The sequence below is a fragment of the Rhinoraja longicauda genome, chromosome 1 (assembly GCF_053455715.1).
Source record: "Rhinoraja longicauda isolate Sanriku21f chromosome 1, sRhiLon1.1, whole genome shotgun sequence".
Classification (NCBI taxonomy): domain Eukaryota; kingdom Metazoa; phylum Chordata; class Chondrichthyes; order Rajiformes; family Arhynchobatidae; genus Rhinoraja; species Rhinoraja longicauda.
In genome coordinates, this window is record NC_135953.1 from 3,632,860 (window position 1) to 3,655,499 (window position 22,640).

At 50.9% G+C, this 22,640-nt stretch overlaps 1 pseudogene across 1 annotated transcript in view; it reads right to left on the reverse strand.

Annotated features, from left to right (window-relative positions):
- Positions 1-22,640, reverse strand: part of LOC144598324 (dysferlin-like) — a 111,351-nt pseudogene that overhangs the window by 58,727 nt on the left and 29,984 nt on the right. Inside the window, exons 2-7 of the transcript XR_013547851.1 lie at positions 21,122-21,212; positions 20,061-20,138; positions 11,439-11,620; positions 4,732-4,872; positions 2,817-2,846; positions 1,027-1,085 (exon numbers count right to left, since the gene is read on the reverse strand). The product of XR_013547851.1 is annotated as a dysferlin-like (transcript). The remainder of the gene's footprint in view (positions 1-1,026; positions 1,086-2,816; positions 2,847-4,731; positions 4,873-11,438; positions 11,621-20,060; positions 20,139-21,121; positions 21,213-22,640) is intronic.

Consider the following 22,640-nt stretch of genomic DNA (forward strand, 5'->3'; position numbering starts at 1 on the left):
AGGGTATTATCTGAATGCTGTCAAGTTAGGAAAAGGGGACGTACAACGAGATCTGGGTGTCCTAGTGCATCAGACACTGAAAGGAAGCATGCAGGTACAGCAGGCAGTGAAGAAAGCCAATGGAATGTTGGCCTTCATAACAAGAGGAGTTGAGTATAGGAGCAAAGAGGTCCTTCTGCAGTTGTACAGGGCCCTAGTGAGACCGCACCTGGAGTACTGTGTGCAGGTTTGGTCTCCAAATTTGAGGAAGGATATTCTTGCTATTGAGGGCGTGCAGCGTAGGTTTACTAGGTTAATTCCCGGAATGGCGGGACTGTCGTATGTTGAAAGACTGGAGCGGCTAGGCTTGTATACACTGGAATTTAGAAGGATGAGAGGAATCTTATCGAAACGTATAAGATTAGTATGGGGTTGGACACGTTAGAGGCAGGAAACATGTTCCCAATGTTGGGGAGTCCAGAACAAGGGGCCACAGTTTAAGAATAAGGGGTCGGCCATTTAGAACGGAGATGAGGAAAAACATTTTCAGTCAGAGAGTTGTGAATCTGGAATTCTCTGCCTCAGAAGGCAGTGGAGGCCAATTCTCTGAATGCATTCAAGAGAGAGCTAGATAGAACTCTTAAGGATAGCGGAGACATGGGGTATGGGGAGAAGGCAGGAACGGGGTACTGATTGTGGATGATCAGCCATGATCACATTGAATGGCGGTGCTGGCTCGAAGGGCCAAATCGCCTCCTCCTGCACCTATTGTCTATTGTCTATTAAATCTTTCCTCTCTCACCTTAAAAACCCGTCCTCTGGTTCTTGATTCCCCTACTCTGGGAAAAAGACTCTGTGCGTCTACCTAAACTATTCCTCTTGGAATGGCGGTGTAGACTTGATGGGCCGAAAGGCCTAATTCTACTCCCATCACTTCTGACTTTATGACCTTATGAGGTTGGTTTCGGTGATGGCTCTGGGGTGAGACTGGACCTTGATTACTTCACCACTTTGTGCCTCTCCTTGGTAAATCAGCATCTGCAGTACCCTGTTTCTACATTTTGACTGCAACTAGCTCTTACCTCTCTCAGTGAGTTGTACGTGTCCTGGTGTGACCGGTACAGGAGCCACAGAGAAGAGAAAGAAAGACGTTTATTAGTGCAAGCAATGAAATTTGGTAGAGTTGCTGCCTTACAGCGAATGCAGCGCCGGAGACCCGGGTTCGATCCCGACTACGGGCGCCGTCTGTACGGAGTTTGTATGTTTTCCCCCGTGACCTGCGTGGGTTTTCTCTGAGATCTTCGGTTTCCTCCCACACTCCAAAACCGTGCAGGTTTGTAGGTTAATTAGACAATAGACAATAGGTGCAGGAGGAGGCCATTCGGCTCTTCGAGCCAGCACCACCATTCAACGTGATTATGGCTGATCATTCTCAATCAGTACCCCGTTCCTGCCTTCTCCCCATCCTTATCCGCTATCCTTAAGAGCTCTATCCAGCTCTCTCTTGAATGCATTCAGAGAATTGGCCTCCACTGCCTTCTGAGGCAGAGAATTCCACAGATTCATAACTCTCTGACTGAAAAAGTTTTTCCTCATCTCCGTTCCAAATGGCCTACCCCTTATTCTTAAACTGTGGCCCCTGGTTCCGGACTCCCCCAACATTGGGAACATGTTTCCTGCCTCTAACGTGTCCAACCCCTTAATAATCTTATACGTTTCGATAAGATCTCCTCTCATCCTTCTAAATTCCAGTGTATACAAGCCTAGTCGCTCCAGTCTTTCAACGTACGACAGTCCCGCCATTCCGGGAATGAATCTAGTGAACCTACGCTGCACGCCCCACACCGACTGGCCATTACCAATAGGCTCGCGCCAAAATGTGCAGGAAAGAACTGCAGATGCTGGTTTAAATCGAAGGTGGACACAAAAAGCTGGAGTAAATCACCGGGTGGCAGCATCTCTGGAGAGAAGGAATGGGTGACGTTTCGGGTCGAGACTGAAGAAGGGTCTCGTCCCCAGAAAGGCCGCCCATTCTTTCTCTCCGGATATGCTGCCTGACCCGCTGAGTTACTCTTGCTTTTTGGGTGTAGCAATACACTAGTTCTACCCGATGCACAATTCACACTGGGAGGAGACCTGAGCACCCAGAGGAAGCCCACGCGGTCCAAGGGGGAACGTGCAAACTCCACACAGGCAGCACACGTGTTCAGGATCGAGCCGGGATCGGTGATGGGATAGTGGAGAGGGAGCTTCACTCTGAGTCTGACTCTGGGCGTGTCATAGAGTCATAGAGTGATACAGTGTGGAAACAGGCCCTTCGGCCCAACTCGCCCACACCGCCCAACAATGCCCCAGCTACACTAGTCCCACCTGTCTGCGCTTGGTCCATATCCCTCCAAACCTGTCCTATCCATGTACCTGTCCAACTGTTTCTTAAACGACGGGATAGTCCCAGCCTCAACTACCTCCTCTGGCAGCTCGTTCCATACACCCACCACCCTCTGTGTGAAAAAGTTACCCCTCGGATTCCAATTAAATCTTTTCCCCTTCACCTTGAACCTATGTCCTCTGGTCCTCGATTCCCCTACTCTGGGCAAGAGACTCTGTGCGTCTACCCGATCTATTCCTCTCATGATTTTGTACACCTCTATAAGATCTCCCCTCATCCTCCTGCGCTCCAAGGAATCGAGACCCAGCCTGCTCAATCTCTCCCTGTGGCTCACACCCTCTAGTCCTGGCAACATCCTGGTAAAGTGTGTGATGGGACGGTGTGGGTGTTAGTTTCACTGTGGGTTTAACATGGGCGGGTTGGGTTGATATCAGTTCTCCCAGCTTACCTCCAAGCCAGGAAGTCGGTGGACTGAACGCTGTGTGAAGAAAGACAACATCGACACCGTTAGTTTAGTTTATCATTTAGTTCAGAGATACAGCGCGGAAACAGGCCCTTCAGCCCACCAAGTCCGCGCCGACCAGCGATCCCCGCACACACTAACACTACCCTACACACACACACACACACACCAGGGACAATTTACTAAACCAATGAACCTACAGACCTGCACGTCTTTGGAGTGTGGGAGGAAACCGGAGCACCCGGAGAAAACCCACGCAGGTCAATAGACAATAGGTGCAGGAGGAGGCCATTTGGCCCTTCGAGCCAACACCGCCATTCAATGTGATCATGGCTGATCATTCTCAATCAGTACCCCGTTCCTGCCTTCTCCCCATACCCCCTGACTCCGCTATCCTTAAGAGCTCTATCTAGCTCTCTCTTGAATGCATTCAGAGAATTGGCCTCCACTGCCTTCTGAGGCAGAGAATTAGAATTCCACAGATTCATAACTCTCTGACTGGAAAAGGTTTTCCTCATCTCAGTTCTAAATGGCCTACCCCTTATTCTTAAACTGTGGCCCCTGGTTCTGGACTCCCCCAACATTGGGAACATGTTTCCTGCCTCTAACGTGTCCAACCCCTTAATAATCTTGTACGTTTCGATAAGATCTCCTCTCATCCTTCTAAATTCCAGTGTATACAAGCCTAGTCACTCCAGTCTTTCAACATATGAGAACGTACAAACTCCGTACAGACAGCGCCCGTAGTCAGGATGGAACCCGGGACTCCGGCGCTGTGAGGCCGCGACTCTACCGCCGCGCCACCGTGACGCCCCAATATTGTTCCCTTATTAGGACAAATCTTCTCAACCTTCCACCCAGGCACTGAGCTACGACCCAACAGGACGATCATTGAATTCTCAAATTTTAGGTAACTTCTAACAAACACCCTTCCTTTTTCCTGTGCTCTCCCACGACCCCCCCCCCCCACCCCCTCCCCTTTATTCCCCCCCTCCCCCATCCATGTGCCCCACCCATTTCTCCCCTCCTCCTCTACCCACATTCCTTTCCTCTGGCTTCACAATTTGCACCTTTCGTATCATGTTCATAAGTGATCGGATCAGTATCAGGCCATTCGGCCCATCGAGTCTGCTCTGCCATTCAATCGCGGCTGACCTCTCTCTCCCTCTCAACCCCATTCACAACTATCTGTGTAAAGAAATTCCTCCTCGTCTTTCTAAAGGTACATCCTTTTATTCTGAGGCTACGGCCTCTGGTCCTAGACTCTCCCACTCATAGAAACATAGAAAATAGGTGCAGGAAGAGAACATTTGGCCCTTCGAGCCAGCACCGCCATTCATTGTAATCATGGCTGATCATTCACAATCAATTACCCGTGCCTGCCTTCTCCCCATATCCCTTGATTCCACTAGCCCCCTAGAGCTCTATCTAACTCTCTTTTAAATTCATCCATTGAATTGGCCTCCACTGCCTTTTGTGGCAGAGAATTCCACAAATTCACAACTCTCTGGGTGAAAAAGTTTTTTTCTCACCTCAGTTTTAAATGGCCTCCCCTTTATTCTAAGGCTGTGTGGCCTCTGGTTCTGGACTCCCCCAACATTGGGAACATTTTTCCTGCATCTAGCTTGTCCAGTCCTTTTATATGCTTTTATAAGATCCCCTCTCATCCTTCTAAACTCCAGTGTATACAAGCCCAGCCTTTCCAATCTTTCCCCATACGACAGTCCCGCCATCCCGGGGATTAACCTAGTAAACCTACGCTGCACGCCCTCAATAGCAAGAATATCCTTCCTCAAATTTGGAGACCAAAACTGCACACAGTACTCCAGGTGCGGTCTCATCAAGGCCCTGTACAACTGCAGAGGGACCTCTTTACTCCGATACTCAATTGGTCACGTACCTTCTCGCGTGGGATGAGCTGGAACGCAGCGAGGAGTTCGCCGGCAGCATTGTTCCCCCTGGTCACGGGGCACCAGGCCAGTCGGGGAGAGGAATCCAGTGACGGGCGGCAGATGCAGCGGCCCATAAACTCGTCGGCACCCTGCAGGGACAATAGACAACAGACAATAGGTGCAGGAGGAGGCCATTCGGCCCTTCGAGCCAGCACCACCATTCAATGTGATCATGGCTGATCATTCTCAATCAGTACCCCGTTCCTGCCTTCTCCCCATACCCCCTGACTCCGCTATCCTTAACAGCTCTATCTAGCTCTCTCTTGAAAGCATCCAGAGAATTGGCCTCCACTGCCTTCTGAGGCAGAGAAATTCCACAGATTCACAACTCTCTGACTGAAAAAGTTTTGTAATGAAGGCCAACATTCCATTGGTTTCTTCACTGTCTCAATTACAAGGATGTCCTTCCTCAAATTGGGAGACCAAAACTGTACACAATACTCCAGATGTGGTCTCACCAGGGCCCTGTACAACTGCAGAAGAAGAAGATCCTGCAGAAGGGGTATAAGAAAATAACTGCAGATGCTGGTACAAATCGATTTATTCACAAAATGCTGGAGTAACTCAGCGGGACAGGCAGCATCTCGGGAGAGAAGGAATGGGTGACGTTTCGGGTCAGACTGAAGGGCAGAAGGGGTGATGGGTTGTTCCAGGGGGTGTATGTCTTCCTGCCTGCCAGCAGTGTTGGGACTAGACGTTTGGGAGACGATCGTTGGACTCGATGACTCTATTTACCCGAGTTCCTTCCCATAATAACCTCACGGAAGGAGATGTGGTGGGAATCCAACGAGCTCTGCAAAGGGGATGGCTGTGGTTTGTTGATGCTGGATGGGCAAAACCACTGGGGTGGTTTGTGGGAAAAATGTGTCATTGTCCGCTTTGCTTCCCAAAACAGCGGAGAGAGAGCTTGTTCAGAAGTTGGCAAACATTCTACGGGACTTGGGAGGTCTTGTGCAAAGGTCAACTTGAGTTTATTACAGTTTTAGTTCAGTTTTAGTTTATCCTCACCTGTACAGTGAGAAGCTTTTGTTGCGTGCTATCCAGACAATACATGATTACAATCGTGCCATTTATACTTTAGTTTTGTTTAGAGATGCAGCGCGGAAACAGGCCCTTCGGCCCACCGGGTCCACACCGACCAGCGATCCCCGCACACTAACACAACCCTACACACACTGGGGGACAATTTTACACTCACACCAAGCCAATTAACCTACAAACCTGCACGTCTTTGGAGTGTGGGAGGAAACCGAAGATCTCGGAGAAAACCCACGCAGGTCACGGGGAGAACGTACAAACTCCGTACAGACGGCGCCCGTAGTCGGGATGGAACCCGGGTCTCCGGCGTTGCATTCGCTTTAAGGCAGCAACTCTACCGCTGCAGGGAGAGGGGAGGGGGGAGAGGGGGGGGAGGGAGGGGGGGGGGGGGGGTGGGAGAGGAGAGGGTGCTGCACCAGTGCAGGAGAGGTGTGGGCCCAACGGGTCCACTTGGTCTAGTATATATATATATATATATGTATGTATGTTCCCGAAATACAGCCAAAACGGTACACGATACCGCGACCATTTTCGTGGCACCTTCCTGACCACTGCCCTGCGGTGTGCAGTATCAAGTTTCGTTCAAATTGTTGCGCTATCGTGTACCGTTTTGACTGTATTTCGGACACGTGCCCCATAAAATAAACATCGCCATTTTTGATCTGATCCTTCCGTGTCCAATGTTGTCATGAAAGGCGTGCTCCGTTGAACGATGACTCCTGAGGTAAATGCTCAAATCTTCTTCAAGTTAAAGTTTGACAACACAATAATGTTAAAATTGCCTGTGTCTTTTTTTTCTCCCCATCGACCGCTGACACCCAATGGGAACCTAACGGGAGCGCGAGTCTCCTATGAACGTTTCCCCTCTCACCTTAAAGTCGTGCCCTGTAAGTGTGCGACTTTTCCACCCTGGGAAACAAGTTCTGACTTATCGGGACTTTGTTTTTCCAGAATGCTGCCCGGATTAGACGTCGTGAGCTATGAGAGGAGGTTGGACAGACTGGGATTGTTTTCTCTGGAATGCCGGAGGTTGTGGGGAGACCTGAGAGAAGTATGTGAAATTATGAGAGGCATAAAAAAGGTAGACTGTTCGAACCTTTTTCCAGGACCTGGAAATGTCAAACACTACGGGGAAGTTGCTTTAAGGTAGGGGTTGCCAACTATCACACTCCCAAATACCCACGTGACCTCACCCAGCCAGCGGCCACGTGCTCCCGCTCCACCAATGGCGGCCGCCTAGGCCGGGAGACGGGTTGCTACGCAACCACTGTTAGGCGGTGCCCGGGCCCAGTGTACGGACCTACACTGTCCAGACCTTCAGCGTCCAGGTCTGCAGTGTCTGGGCCTACACTGTCCGGACCTACAGTGTCCGGGCCTACAGCATCCAGGCCCACAGCGTCCAGGCCTACAGCGTCAGGGCCTACAGCATCCGGGCCTACACTGTCCAGACCTTCAGCATCCGGGCCTACAGCGTCCGGGCCTACAGCGCCCGGACCTACAGCGTCCGGGCCTACAGCGCCCGGACCTACAGCATCCGGGCCTACAGTATCCGGGCCCACAGCGTCCAGGCCTACAGCGTCGGGGCCTACAGCATTCGGGCCTACACTGTCCAGACCTTCAGCGTCCGGGCCTACAGCGTCCGGGCCTACAGCGCCCGGACCTACAGCGTCCGGGCCTACAGCGCCCGGACCTACAGCATCCGGACCTACAGTATCCGGGCCCACAGCGTCCAGGCCTACAGCACCCCCCGGGCCTAATACGGGACAAGAACGATCCCGTACAGGACAAACTAATTTAGCCCAAAACACGGGATGTCCCGGCTAATACGGGACAGTTGGCAACCCTACTTTAAGGTCACACCTCCAAATTCAGGGACAGTTTCTTCCCGGCTGTTATCAGGCAACTGAACCATCCTATCACAACCAGAGAGCAGTGCTGAACTACTATCTACCTCATTGGTGACCCTCGGACTATCCTTGATCGGACTTTGCTGGCTTCACCTTGCACTAAACGTCATTCCCTTATCATGTATCTGTACACTGTAAATGGCTCGATTGTGATCACGTATTGTCTTTCCGCTGACTGGTTAGCACGCAACAAAAGCATTTCACTGTACCTCGGTACACGTGACAATAAACTGGACTGAACTGAACTGAACGTCTGAAGGGGAGGGGAGGAGAATCACGGGAGAGGGGAATCGAGAAATATAGACGGTGATGTAGAGAGATATCAAACAATGAATGAAAGATATGCAGAAAAGTGACAATGATAATGGAAACAGGCCATTGTTAGCTGTTCGCTGGGTGAGAACGAGAGGCTGGTGCGACTTGGGTGGGGGAGGGATGGAGAGAGAGGGGAAGCCGGGGTTACTTGAAGTTAGAGAAGTCAATGTTCACACCGCTGGGGTGTAAGCTGCCAAAGCGAAATATGAGGTGCTGTTCCTCCAATTTGCGTTTAGCCTCACTTTGACAATGGAAGAGGCCCAGGACAGAAAGGTCAGTGTAGGAATGGGAAGGGGAATTAAAGTGGTTAGGGAGATCAGATAGGTCCAGGCGGACTGATCGGAGGTGTTCTGTAAAACATAGGCCAAAGACGGGTATAAAAAGACTTGTTTGGATAGGACATCTCGGCCAGCATGAACAAGTTGGGCTGAATGGCCTTTTTAGGGTTGCCAAGTGACTCATGTTAGCCGGGACATCCCGTATATTGGGCTAAATTGGTTTGTCCCATACGGACCGCCCTTGTCCCGTATTAGGCCTGGGGGGGCGCTGTCGGCCCGGACACTGTAGGCCCGGACACTGTAGGCCCGGACACTGTAGGCCCGGACACTGTAGGCCCGGACACTGTAGGCCCGGACACTGTAGGCCCGGACACTGTAGGCCCGGACACTGTAGGCCCGGACACTGTAGGCCCAGACACTGTAGGCCCGGACAGTGACAGTGGGCGGTCACGGTGGCGCAGCGGTAGAGTCGCTGCCTTACAGCGAATGCAGCGCCGGAGACCCGGGTTCGATCCCGACTACGGGCGCTGTCTGTAAGGAGTTTGTACGTTCTCCCCGTGACCTGCGTGGGTTTTTCTCCGAGATCTTCGGTTTCCTCCCACACTCCAAAGACATGCAGATTTGTAGGTTAATTGGCTTGGTGTATGTGTAAGAATTGTCCCTAGTGTGTGTAGGGTATGTATGTGTGGCGATCGCTGCTCGGTGCGGACTCGGTGGGCTGAAGGGCCTGTTTCCGCACTGTATCTCTAAATCTCTAAATAAAATCTGTAGGCCTGGACAGTGTAGGCCCGGACACTGTAGGCCTGGACAATGTAGGCCAGGGAGCCACTGTAGGCCCGGACAGCGTAGGCCCGGGTTCCGCCTAACGGAGGTTGCGTAGCAACCCGCTACCCGGCCCGGGCGGCCGCCATTTGCGGAGCGGGAGCACGTGTCCGCTGGCTGGGTGAGGTCGCGCGTGGGGCACGGTGGTGTCACCTTTTGTCCATTATTTGGGAGTGAGGAAGTTGGCAACCCTCGGCCTTTTCCAGATGTGCCGCCCCTGACCCCTTGACTCTATGACCTGCCCCGCTGCGATGTCGGAAAACCACGGGAAAATAAAAGACGCCACAAAAATGCAAGAACTTCTTTCCAGTGGAACCGATCTTTCAAACCGTTCCTTGGAACTCAGAATAACACTGGGGTGTTGGGTTAGCTGTTAAAAATATTTAAACAGCAACCGTGCCAACGCGTTAACACTTTGTGCGCGTCAATACCCGTACTCATCTCTGGGGGACCTCGGATTGGTCTTAGCCACTTACAGCGTGAAACTTCACTCCAAATGAAAATAATCTCCGTGTTATTTCTTTACATTTTGTACATTCCCCGACGTGGAGGACGTGCTGGCAGCGGCACGTATATTCCTCTCCGTGTTGGTTCAGCGAGATGGCTGCCTGGTGCTGACGCAGTCGTGACCCGCGGTGGAATGTACCGACGGGCCGGCTAAATAACCAAATCGCCGCATCCAGGAGAGAGGATTTTCCCACCGAGTGACTCCAGCAGCGGTTGGGTTCGCAGTATGCGTGGTATGCCCGCCTTCAACAGTCTCGCGGCTTGGGTGTAACGGTCACAGGGAGAACAATAGACAATAGGTGCAGGAGGAGGCCATTCGGCCCTTCGAGCCAGCACCGCCATTCAATGTGATCATGGCTGATCATTCTCAATCAGTACCCCGTTCCTGCCTTCTCCCCACACCCCCTGACTCCGCTATCCTTAAGAGCTCTGTCTAGCTCTCTCTTGAATGCATTCAGAGAATTGGCCTCCACTGCCTTCTGAGGCAGAGAATTCTTGACGGGCCGAAAGGCCGAATTCTACTCCCGTCACTTCTGACTTTATGACCTTATGAGGTTGGTTTCGGTGATGGCCTGGGGCGAGATTGGATCTTCATTACTTCGCCACTTTGTGCCTTTCCTTGAAAGTATCCATAAGAATTGGCCTCCACTGCCTTCTGAGGCTGGAGTAACTCAGCAGGTCAGGCAGCATCTCAGGAGAGAAGGAATGGGTGATGTTTCGGGTCGAGACCCTTCTTCAGACTGTCTCGACCCGAAACGTCGCCCATTCCTTCTCTCCTGAGGTGCTGCCTGACCTGCTGAGTTACTCCAACATTTTGTGAATAAATACCTTCGATTTGTACCAGTTATTTTCTTACAGGTATCTCTACACTGTAAATTGATTGATTGTAATCATGTATTGTCTTTCCGCTGACTGGTTAGCACGCAACAAAAAGCAACTTCAGAGACGCTGCCTGTCCCGCTGAGTTACTCCAGCTTTTTGTGTCTATCTTCGGTTTAAACCAGCATCTGCAGTTCCTTCCGACATTTCACTGTACCTCGGTACACGTGACAATAAACTAATAAACTAAACTGAAACGATACTAAACTAAACTAAATTAATGGGCGTCACGGTGGCGCAGCGGTAGAGTTGCTGCCTTACAGCGAATGCAGGGCCGGAGACTCAGGTTCGATCCCGACTACGGGCGCCGTCTGTACGGAGTTTGTACGTTCTCCCCGTGACCTGCGTGGGTTTTCTCCGAGATCTTCGGTTTCCTCCCACACTCCAAAGACGTACAGGTTTGTAGGTTAATTGGCTGGGTAAATGTAAAAATTGTCCCTAATGGGTGTGGGATAGTGTTAGTGTGCGGGGATCGCTGGGCGGCGCGGACACGGTGGGCCGAAGGGCCTGTTTCCGCGCTGTATCTCTAAATCTAAAATCTAATGTTGGCGCACAGTGGACAGAGATTTTGTTTTTTAATTTGGAGATACAGCGCGGAAACAGGCCCTTCGGCCCACCGGGTCCGTGCCGACCAGCGATCCCCGCACATTAACACTATCCTACGACCACTAGGGACAATTCACACCTACACCAAGCCAATTAACCTACAAACCTGCACGTCTTTGGAGTGTGGGAGGAAACCAGAGTTTCCTGGAGAAAACCCACGCAGGTCACGGGGAGAACGTACAAACTCCGTACAGGCGGCGCCCGTGGTCAGGATGGAACCCGGGTCTCTGGCACGGCATTCGCTGTAGGGCAGCGACTCTGCCGCTGCGCCACCACCGTGACCGCCCAGATGCTGGGACTTACGTAGGTGTCCTGGTCGTAGAGCTCGATGACGATGTCCGGTGGGCTGGTGGCCATGGCCTCTTCACTGCCGAATACCTCGATCTCGTGGAAGATGAGCGTCTGGTCCCAGATGGGGTTGAGCGTGTTCCTGACGGTGACCGTGGTCTGGCTGTGGTGGAGGAAGGAGACCACCGCGTACGGGTCTGCAACGAGAAGGCAAACGCACACTCCGTCAGCGACCCCACCTGGTAACTGGGCCCACCCTCAGAATTGTTGCCGGGACTAGACAATAGACAATACACAATAGACAATACACAATAGGTGCAGGAGGAAGCCATTCGGCCCTTCGAGCCAGCACCACCATTCAATGTGATCATGGCTGATCATCCACAATAATTGCCCCGTTCCTGCCTTCTCCCCATACTCCCTGACTCCGCTATCCTTAAGAGCTCTATCTAGCTCTCTCTTGAATGCATTCAGAGAATTGGCCTCCACTGCCTTCTGAGGCAGAGAATTCCACAGATTCACAACTCTCTGACTGAAAAAGTTTTTCCTCATCTCAGTTCTAAATGGCCTACCCCTTATTCTTAAATTGTGGCCCCTTGTTCAGGACTCCCCCAACATTGGGAACATGTTTCCTGCCTCTAAAGTGTCCAACCCCTTAATAATCTTATACGTTTCGGCCCAACTCGCCCACACCGGCCCAACAATGTCCCATCTACACTAGTCCCACCTGCCTGTGTTTGGTTCACATCCCTCCAAACCTGTCCTATCCATGTACCTGTCTACATTCAGTTCAGTTCAGTGGAATTCTCTGCCACAGCAGGCTGTGGAGGCCAAGTCAGTTGATCAATGGAACCAAGGGATATGGGGAGAAGGCAGGCACAGGTTACTGATTGTGGATGATCAGCCATGATCACAATGAATGGCGGTGCTGGCTCGAAGGGCCGAATGGCCTCCTCCTGCACCTATTTTGTATGTTAACACATGAGGCCACGTCAGTGGATATTTTTAAGGCAGAGATAGATAGATTCTTGATTAGTGCGGGTGTCAGGGGTTATGGGGAGAAGGCAGGAGAATGGGGTTAGGAGGGAGAGATAGATCAGCCATGATTGAATGGCGGAGATGACTCGATGGGCCGAATGGCCCAATTCTACTCCTATCACTTACAACCTTTTCGCTGTGCCTCGCTCGGTACACGTGACAATAGACATAACCGAACTAAACAGTCAGGGTCTCAGTGAGGTGCAAAGACCATTCACTCTTTTATTTTGCTTGAGACCAAGTGTAGGAGCCATTTATGTTTAGGCTGGGGACTGTCGGCATATTATATTATTTTGTCTAGATATATCTTGCAGTATTATTTTGGACACTAGGGGGCGGTCGGTAGATGCACAGGGTGGTGTATATATTGACATAAGGGACAGGCAGTGCCAGACACAGGGAGGGAGAGCATACCAGAGACAATAGACAATAGGTGCAGGAGGAGGCCATTCGGCCCTTCGAGCCAGCACCGCCATTCAATGTGATCATGGCTGATCATTCTCAATCAGTACCCCGTTCCTGCCTTCTCCCCATACCCCCTGACTCCGCTATCCTTAAGAGCTCTATCTAGCTCTCTCTTGAATGCATTCAGAGAATTGGCCTCCACTGCCTTCTGAGGCAGAGAATTCCACAGATTCACAACTCTCTGACTGAAAAAGCTTTTCCTCATCTCCGTTCCAAATGGCCTACCCCTTATTCTTAAACTGTGGCCCCTGGTTCTGGACTTCCCCCAACATTGGGAACATGTTTCCTGCCTCTAACGTGTCCAACCCCTTAATAATCATACGTTTCGATAAGATCTCCTCTCATCTTTCTAAATTCCAGTGTATACAAGCCTAGTCGCTCCAGTCTTTCAACATATGACAGTCCCGCCATTCCGGGAATTCACATGGTAAACCTACGCTGCACGCCCTCAATAGCAAGAATATCCTTCCTCAAATTTGGAGACCAAAACTGCACACAGGTCTCACCAGACCTTGGCAGACCAACGACTGGATAGACCTGGAAACCTGGGACCAGATCAGGGACAGAGCAGCCAGCTACGACATGCATGCGGAAAAGGTAAAGCCTGGTATGTTCCACTCCTTGTTTGTACAACTACTTCAATAAACAACCAATTAAACTGAAGAAAAAAAAATGACTGGAAGATCAGTTCTGTTGGGTCTGCGTGAGATTACTCCAACTCCCTGTGTAGTCATGGCAATTGGAAAAGAAGTTGCTGGAAAGGTCGGAAAGTTGCCATTACAACAAGGACGTATTTGTGAAGAGAGTGAACCACATTCCTTTTCTCAATCTGTCAGTAAGTTAATAATAATAATAAAAATAATAATAATATGTTCCTTTATTCGTCCCACACCGTGGAAATTTCCAGTGTTACAGCAGCAAAGTGGATAGCAAGAGATAGAAAATTGGTTGACAGACAGAAAGCAAAGAGTGGGGATAAATGGGTCCCTTTCGGAATGGCAGGCAGTGACCAGTGGGGTACCGCAAGGTTCGGTGCTGGGACCCCAGCTATTTACGATATACATTAATGACTTAGATGAAGGGATTAAAAGTACCATTAGCAAATTTGCAGATGATACTAAGCTGGGGGGTAGTGTGAATTGTGAGGAAAATGCAATAAGGCTGCAGGGTGACTTGGACAGGTTGTGTGAGTGGGCGGATACATGGCAGATGCAGTTTAATGTAGATAAGTGTGAGGTTATTCACTTTGGAAGTAAGAATAGAAAGGCAGATTATTATCTGAATGGTGTCAAGTTAGGAAGAGGGGATGTTCAACGAGATCTGGGTGTCCTAGTGCATCAGTCAATGAAAGGAAGCATGCAGGTACAGCAGGCAGTGAAGAAAGCCAATGGAATGTTGGCCTTCATAACAAGAGGAGTTGAGTATAGGAGCAAAGAGGTCCTTCTACAGTTGTACCGGGCCCTGTTGAGACCGCACCTGGAGTACTGTGTGCAGTTTTGGTCTCCAAATTTGAGGAAGGATATTCTTGCTATTGAGGGCGTGCAGTGTAGGTTCACTAGGTTAATTCCCGGAATGGCGGGACTGTCGTATGTTGAAAGGCTGGAGCAATTAGGTTTGTATACACTGGAATTTAGAAGGATGAGGGGGGATCTTATTGAAACATATAAGATCATTAGGGGATTGGACACATTAGAGGCAGGAAACATGTTCCCAATGTTGGGGGAGTCCAGAACAAGGGGCCACATTTTAAGAATAAGGGGTAGGCCATTTAGAACGGAGATGAGGAAGAACTTTTTCAGTCAGAGAGTGGTGAAGGTGTGGAATTCTCTGCCTCGGAAGGCAGTGGAGGCCAGTTCGTTGGATGCTTTCAAGAGAGAGCTGGATAGAGCTCTTAAGGATAGCGGAGTGAATGGGTATGGGGATAAGGCAGGAACGGGGTACTGATTGAGAGTGATCAGCCATGATCGCATTGAATGGCGGTGCTGGCTCGAAGGGCTGAATGGCCTACTCCTGCACCTATTGTCTATTATCTATCATTCATTATAAATAAAAGTAAAGACAAGGATAAATTGTCATCAGTTTCCGTGTGTTCTTAGCTGTTATTGTTGACTCGTCCGTTGGGAGCAGTGCTGGTTGTGCAGTCTCACAGCAGCGGGAAGGAAGGACCTCCTATATCTCTCCTTCACGCACTTGGGGTGAAGGAGTCTGTCACTGAAGGAGCTACTCAGTGCAGTGACATTGTCCTGCATGGGGTGGGAGTCGTTGTCCAGCAGCGATGTTAGCTTTGCCATCATCCTCCTCTCTCCCACCGCCTGCACTGAGTCGAGGGGGCAACCCAGGACAGAGCTGGCCTTCCTGACCAGCTTGTCGAGTCTCTTCCCTTCCACCGCTGAGATGCTGCTGCTCCAGCAGACCACTCCGTAGAAAATGGCCGATGCAACCATCATGTTGTAGAAGGTCCTTAGGAGTGCCCCCTGCACTCCAAACGACCTGAGTCTCCTTAGCACATAAAGTCTGCTCTGGCCCTTTCTGTATGGCGCATCGGTGTTTTCAGTCCAGTCCAGTTTATTATCGAGATACCCAGGTACTTATAAGAATCCACCCTCTCGATGTCCATTTAATAGACAATAGACAATAGGTGCAGGAGGAGGCCATTTGGCCCTTCGAGCCAGCACCGCCATTCAATGTGATCATGGCTGATCATTCTCAATCAGTACCCCGTTCCTGCCTTCTCCCCATACCCCCTGACTCCGCTATCCTTAAGAGCTCTATCTAGCTCTCTCTTGAATGCATTCAGAGAATTGGCCTCCACTGCCTTCTGAGGCAGAGAATTCCACAGATTCACAACTCTCTGACTGAAAATGTTTTTCCTCATCTCCGTTCCAAATGGTCTACCCCTTATTCTTAAACTGTGGCCCTTGGTTCTGGACTCCCCCAACATTGGGAACATGTTTTCTGCCTCTAACGTGTCCAACCCCTTAATAATCTTATACGTTTCGATAAGATCTCCTCTCATCCTTCTACACGTTAGAGGCGGGGAACATGTTCCCAATGTTGGGGAACATAAGATCCCCTCTCAAACCTGGACACGTTAGAGGCAGGAAACATGTTCCCAATGTTGGGGGAGTCCAGAACCAGGGGCCACAGTTTAAGAATAAGGGGTCGGCCATTTAGAACTGAGATGAGGGAAAACCTTTTCAGTCAGAGAGTTGTGAATCTGTGGAATTCTCTGCCTCAGAAGGCAGTGGAAGCCAATTCTCTGAATGCATTCAAGAGAGAGCTAGATAGAGCTCTTAAGGATAGTCAGGGGGGTATGGGGAGAAGGCAGGAACGGGGTACTGATTGAGAATGATCAGCCATGATCACATTGAATGGCGGTGCTGGCTCGAAGGGCTGAATGGCCTCCTCCTGCACCTATTGTCTATTGTCTATTGAACAAGAATGGAGCTAGCACTGTTTCTCTGCGGAACCCCAGTGCTGCAGACTAGGAGTCTCCAGTGGGTCCTAGTTGGATAGGTTTTCACAATAAACTACAATCTCTACATTGCTAGAAAACGCTGGGCCTGCTGGGCATTTGGAAAGGACCTGGACTGTAGCAGATTTCACACTGCACTCTCCATCACTGCCAAAGGCCACAGTGGAAAGCAAACAAACTTAGTTTTATTTTAAAAGCACAAACTTTTCTTTCCACAGCCCGAACTTTCCAACAACCACTGTGAACAACCCTTCTTAAGGGGTTGGAGAGGCTAGATGCGGGAAGATTGTTCCCGATGTTGGGGAAGTCCAGAACCAGGGGTCACAGCTTAAGGATAAGGGGGAAGTCTTTTAGGACCGAGATGAGAACGTTTTTTTTCACACAGAGAGTGGTGAATCTGTGGAATTCTCTGCCACAGAAGGTAGTTGAGGCCAGTTCATTGGCTATATTTAAGAGGGAGTTAGATGTGGTCCTTGTGGCTAAAGGGATCAGGGGGTATGGAGAGAAGGCAGGTACAGGTTACTGAGTTGGATGATCAACCATGATCATATTGAATGGCGGTGCAGGCTCGAAGGGCCGAATGGCCTACTCCTGCACCTATTTTCTATGTTTCTATGTTTCTATGTATGAAGGAACACCAGATGCTGGTTTAAACCAAAGGTATACACAACAAAATGCTGCTTATTCTCTCAAATGCTGGAGTAACTCAGCAGGTCAGGCAGCATCTCAGGAGAGAAGGAATGGGTGACGTTTCGGGTCGAGACCCTTCTTCAGTCTGATGAAGGGTCTCGAACCGAAACGTCACCCATTCCTTCTCCCCTGAGATGCTGCCTGACCTGCTGAGTTACTCCAGCATTTTGTGAAATAAATACCTTCGATTTGTACCAGCATCTGCAGTTATTTTCTTACACACAAGATGCTGCAGTAACTCAGCGGGTCAGGCAGCGGGACAGGCAGCGGGACAGGCAGCGGGACAGGCAGCGGGACAGGCAGCGGGACAGGCAGCGGGACAGGCAGCGGGACAGGCAGCGGGACAGGCAGCGTCTCTGGAGAGAAGGGATGTTTCGGGTCAAGACCCTTTAGTTCATTTTAGTTTAGAGACATGGGGCGGAAACAGGCCCTTCGGCCCACCGAGTCCGCGCCGACCAGCGATCCCCGCACACTAACACTATCCTACACACACGGGGGACAATTTACATTCATACCAAGCCAATTTACCTACAGACCTGTACGTCTTTGGAGTGTGGGAGGAAACTGAATATCTCAGGGATAACCCACGCAGGTCACGGGGAGAACGTACAAACTCCGTACAGACATCACCCGTAGTCGGGATGGAACCCGGGTCTCTGGCGCTGTAAACGCTGTAAGGCAGCAACTCTACCGCTGCGCCACCGTGCCCGCCCATGATACTTGATCCCCAACACATTTTTTGAGGCTGTAACTAGGAGAATGGACAGGGGAGAGCCAGGACTGAAAGAGACTAGACCCTAGGGAGGGAGAGAGAGAGAGAGGAGAATGAATAGTGAAGGAGGGTGGTGGAGGAGCAGTGAAGCTGCTGAGATTGTGCTCAGGGCGGTCACGGTGGCGCAGCGGTAGAGTTGCCGCCTTACAGCGAATACAGCGCCGGAGACCCGGGTTCCATCCCGACTACGGGCGCTGTCTGTACGGAGTTTGTACGTTCTCCGAGGTTTTCTCCGAGATCTTCGGTTTCCTCCCACACTCCAAAGACGTGCAGGTTTGCAGGTTAATTGGCTTGGTAAATGGGAAAAAAATAATTGTCCCCAGTGTGTGTAGGATAGTGTTAGTGTGCGGGGATCGCTGGTCGGCGCGGACACGGTGGGCCGAAAGGGCCTGTTTCCGCGCTGTATCTCTAAACAAAACTAAACTAAGTAAGAATTGTGGGACATCAGCTAGTGGGTGCTGCCTGTGTGGTTACATAGAAACAGAGAAACATAGATAATAGGAGGAGGCCATTCGGCCCTTCGAGCCGGCACCGCCATTCAATGTGATCACAGCTGATCATCCACAATCAGTAACCCGTGCCTGCCTTCTCCCCATATCCCTTGATTCCACTAGCCCTAAGAGCTCTATCTAACTCTCTTTTAAATTCATCCAGTGAATCGGCCTCCACTGCCCTCTGTGGCAGAGAATTCCACAAATTCACAACTCTCTGGGTGAAAAGGTTTCTTCTCACCTCAGTTTTAAATGGACTCCCCTTTATTCTTAGACTGTGTGGCCCCTGGTTCTGGACTCCCCCAACATTGGGAACATTTTTCCTGCATCTAGCTTGTCCAGTCCTTTTATAATTTTATACGTCTCTATAAGATCCCCTCTCATCCTTCTAAACTCCAGTGAATACAAGCCCAGTCTTTCCAATCTTTCCTCGTATGACAGTCCCGCCATCCCAGGGGATTAACCTTGTGATTCAATCTGATCGTGGTTGATCATCCAAAATCAGTACCCCGTTATTCTCTGGCTCGGTGAGCTCCTGGGTCTTCCTTCGCTGGAGCTGTGGGTTACTGCTGAAAAACGTGCGTCACCAGCGAAAGTACCTCGGGATATCCTGACCTGATCAAAGGCCCCTTTCACCAGGGAATAACACAGCTATGAATTCATTCCCCGTGCCTTCTGTGCATAGTTCAGGTTAGTTTACTTTTTAGTCATCAGGTCATAAGTCAATAGGTCACGTGAGGGGACCAGAATTCGGCCATTCGGCCCATCAAGTACAGCCCCTCATCTATATACTGAAACTCTTGTTTGTTTGTTCATTTGAGGAGGGAGGGGGGAATAAGGGTGCTTGAGGGGATGGAGAGGGGGGAGCAGGAGGGGAGGGTGAGAGGAAGGGGGGAGGAGGGATGGAGGAGGGGATGGAGGGAGGGGGTGGGGGGAGGGGAGGGGAGAGGGGAGGAGAGCATTCTGCACCAATGCAGGAGAGGTTTGGGCCCAACTTGGTCTAGTTTGTTCTATATCTCTCTACTTCACCATCTTTATCTCTTGATTCCTTCTCTCCTGACTCAGTCTGCAGAAGGGTCACGACCCGAAACGTCACCTATTCCTTTTCGCCAGAGATGCTGCCTGACTTGCCGAGCTACTCCAGCTTTTTGAGTAATTTCTACAGTTATTGTCACTTACAAGAGTTGTGATACAAGACTTACGAGATGCCCCATACTTGGAATGCCGAAGGGCCTGTTTCCATGCTGTATCTCTCCATCAGAGAGGGTCACAGAGCAGTAGTCAAAGCAGCATGATACAGGCCCTTCGGCCCAACTTGCCCCTGCTGGACCGAGATGCCCCATCTGTAGGTCCGGACACTGTAGGCCCGGACACTGTAGGACCGGACACTGTAGGACCGGACACTGTAGGCCCGGTCAGTGTAGGCCCGGACACTGTAGGCCCCGGTCAGTGTAGGCCCGGACACTGTAGGCCCGGAGGCCCGGGCGCCGCCTGATGGAGGTTGCATAGCAACCCGCCTCCTGGCCCGGGCGGCCGCCATTGGTGGAGCGGGAGCACGTGGCCGCTGGCCTGGGTGAGGTCATGTGGGGCGCGGGCGGTGACGTCACCCCTTGTCCCTTATTTGGGTGTGAGGAAGTTGGCTGCCCTGTCTTTGCGGGATGTGATGGACACAGGTCACTTGAAGACATCAGGTAGGGGAACCATACCTGAGAAGCTGTCCTTGTCCATAGCAATCAGGTCCCTCGCTTGGTAAAGGTAACATCGCAGGTGATACCTTGTCCCACCTGTAAACAAAAGCAGACATGGTCAGATGGGTCCGTAAAGCACCCGCTATTCATAACTTGCTGGTCGGTGTGGGCAAGTTGGGCCAAAGGGCCTGTTTCCATGCTGGTAGACACAAAATGCTGGAGTAACTCAGCGGGTCAGGCAGCATCTCTGGAGAGAAGGAATGGGTGTCGTTTCGGGTTGAGTTCCATGCTGTATAACTCTATACGTTAAAAAATTCCAGGAACAGAATAAGGCCATTCGGCCCATCGAGTCTAGTCCGCCATTCAATCATGGCTGATCTATCTTTCCTCTCAACCCCATTCTCCCTGCCTTCTCCCCATAACCCATGACACCCGTACTAATCAAGAATCTGTCAATCTCCGCCTTGAAAGTATCCACTGACTTGTGGCCTCCACAGCCTTCTGTGGTAAAGATTTCCACAGATTCACCGCCCTCTGACTAAAGACTCTGACCATTGTCCAGATGCTTCCCGCAAGATGGGAAGATAAGATGGGAACCAACCTCGCGGTTTAGTTTAGAGATACAGCGTGGAAAACAGGCCTTCGGCCCATCGAGTCCGCTCCGACCAGCGATCCCCGCACACTGACACTATCCTGCACACACTAGGGACAATTTTACCAAACCCAATTAACCTATAAACCTGCACGTCTTTGGAGTGTGGGAGGAAACCGGAGCACCCGGAGAAAACCCACGCAGGTCACGAGGAGAACGTACAAACAGCACCCATAGTCAGGATCGAACCCGGGTCTCTGGCGCTGTGAGGCAGCAACTCTACCGCTGAGCTACCATAAGAAATACCCACACTTATAGACACACACACACACACACACACACACACACACACACACACACACACACACACACACACACACACACACACACACACGCCACACACACACACACACACACACACACACTCACACAGGGAGGGAGGGAGGGAGGGAGGGAGGGAGGGAGGGAGGGAGGGACAGGGACTCACTGTCGAAGATGCAGGAGACGGTCGGTGTGTTCACACCCAGGCTGAGGGTGGACACGGTCTTATCCTCACTCTTGTCATCCGTGACACCTCCCTGTGAAACACAACACGGGCGTGAGAGAGAGGGAGAGGGAGGGGGAGAGAGAGAGAGGGAGAGGGGGAGAGGGAGAGGGAGAGGGAGAGAGAGAGGGAGAGAGGGGGAGAGAGGGAGAGAGGGGGAGAGGGAGAGGGAGAGAGGGAGAGAGGGGGAGAGGGAGAGAGGGGGAGAGGGAGAGGGAGAGAGAGACTAGCCTTTGTGGCTGTGTGCTACTTGCATGATTACACAGTGGCTGTTGCACGCGTGTTTGCTTACACGCGTGTATGCATGAAGCCGCCTGTGCATGTATGTGCAGAGTTAGCTTTGAGAATGCACGCGTAAATACGTGTATTAGCACTTGTCTGCATGTGAGTGTGCATATGTGTGCAAGTCTGAGTGTGTGAGTCTGTTGCGTGTTTGCATGCATTTGCAGGCATGCACTTGTGAGCAGGGTGTAATTGTGTGCATGCGTGTGTGTGTGTGTGTGTGTACATGTCTATGTACCAGCATCTATGTATATTTGCATGTGGGTGGGGTGTACATTCATATGTTTGTGCATGCATACACACATGTACATGTGCATGTCTGTGGATTTCTCTGCGTACATACATGTGCATGCGTATCTATGTGTGCATGCATATGTGTGTTCATATGTGTGTTCATGTGCCTCGAGTCCTGGGAACATCCTTGTAAACTTTCTCCGAACCCTTTCAAGCTTGACGACATCTTTCCTATAACATGGAGCGACTAGGCTTGTATACACTGGAATTTAGAAGGATGAGAGGGGATCTTATCGAAACGTATAAGATTGTTAAGGGGTTGGACACGTTAGAGGCAGGAAACATGTTCCCGATGTTGGGGGAGTCCAGAACCAGGGGCCACAGTTTAAGAATAAGGGGTCGGCCATTTAGAACGGAGATGAGGAAAAACTTTTCCAGTCAGAGAGTTGTGAATCTGTGGGATTCTCTGCCTCAGAAGGCAGTGGAGGCCAATTCTCTGAATGCATTCAAGAGAGAGCTAGATAGAGCTCTTAAGGATAGCGGAGTCAGGGGGTATGGGGAAAAGGTTTTCCTCATCTCAGTTCTAAATGTGCAGGTCCCTGCACTACCTATGTATTGTACAACTGCACCATGACCTCCCAACCTGTGTGCTGCATGTTTTATGGTGCACCGGCGTGTTTGGGGATGGGAACATGGTGTGGACCCCAGCTCGCCACTTCCCCCTCCTCCCCGAGCCCTTTCCGTCGGCCCTGGCCGTGTGTTCAACAGGAACACTCTAAATGGTTGTAATTTAGCCGAGAACAAAGTATAATATTGATGTTGACCGGGCGCCCGGCTGCAGCACGAGGTCGGGCTGACCCCGACTACACTGGGCACCTTGTGAGGTGATTGCCCCCACCACAGCTTCCACCAGACACAGACAGGGTGAGAGGAAAACTGGGCCATC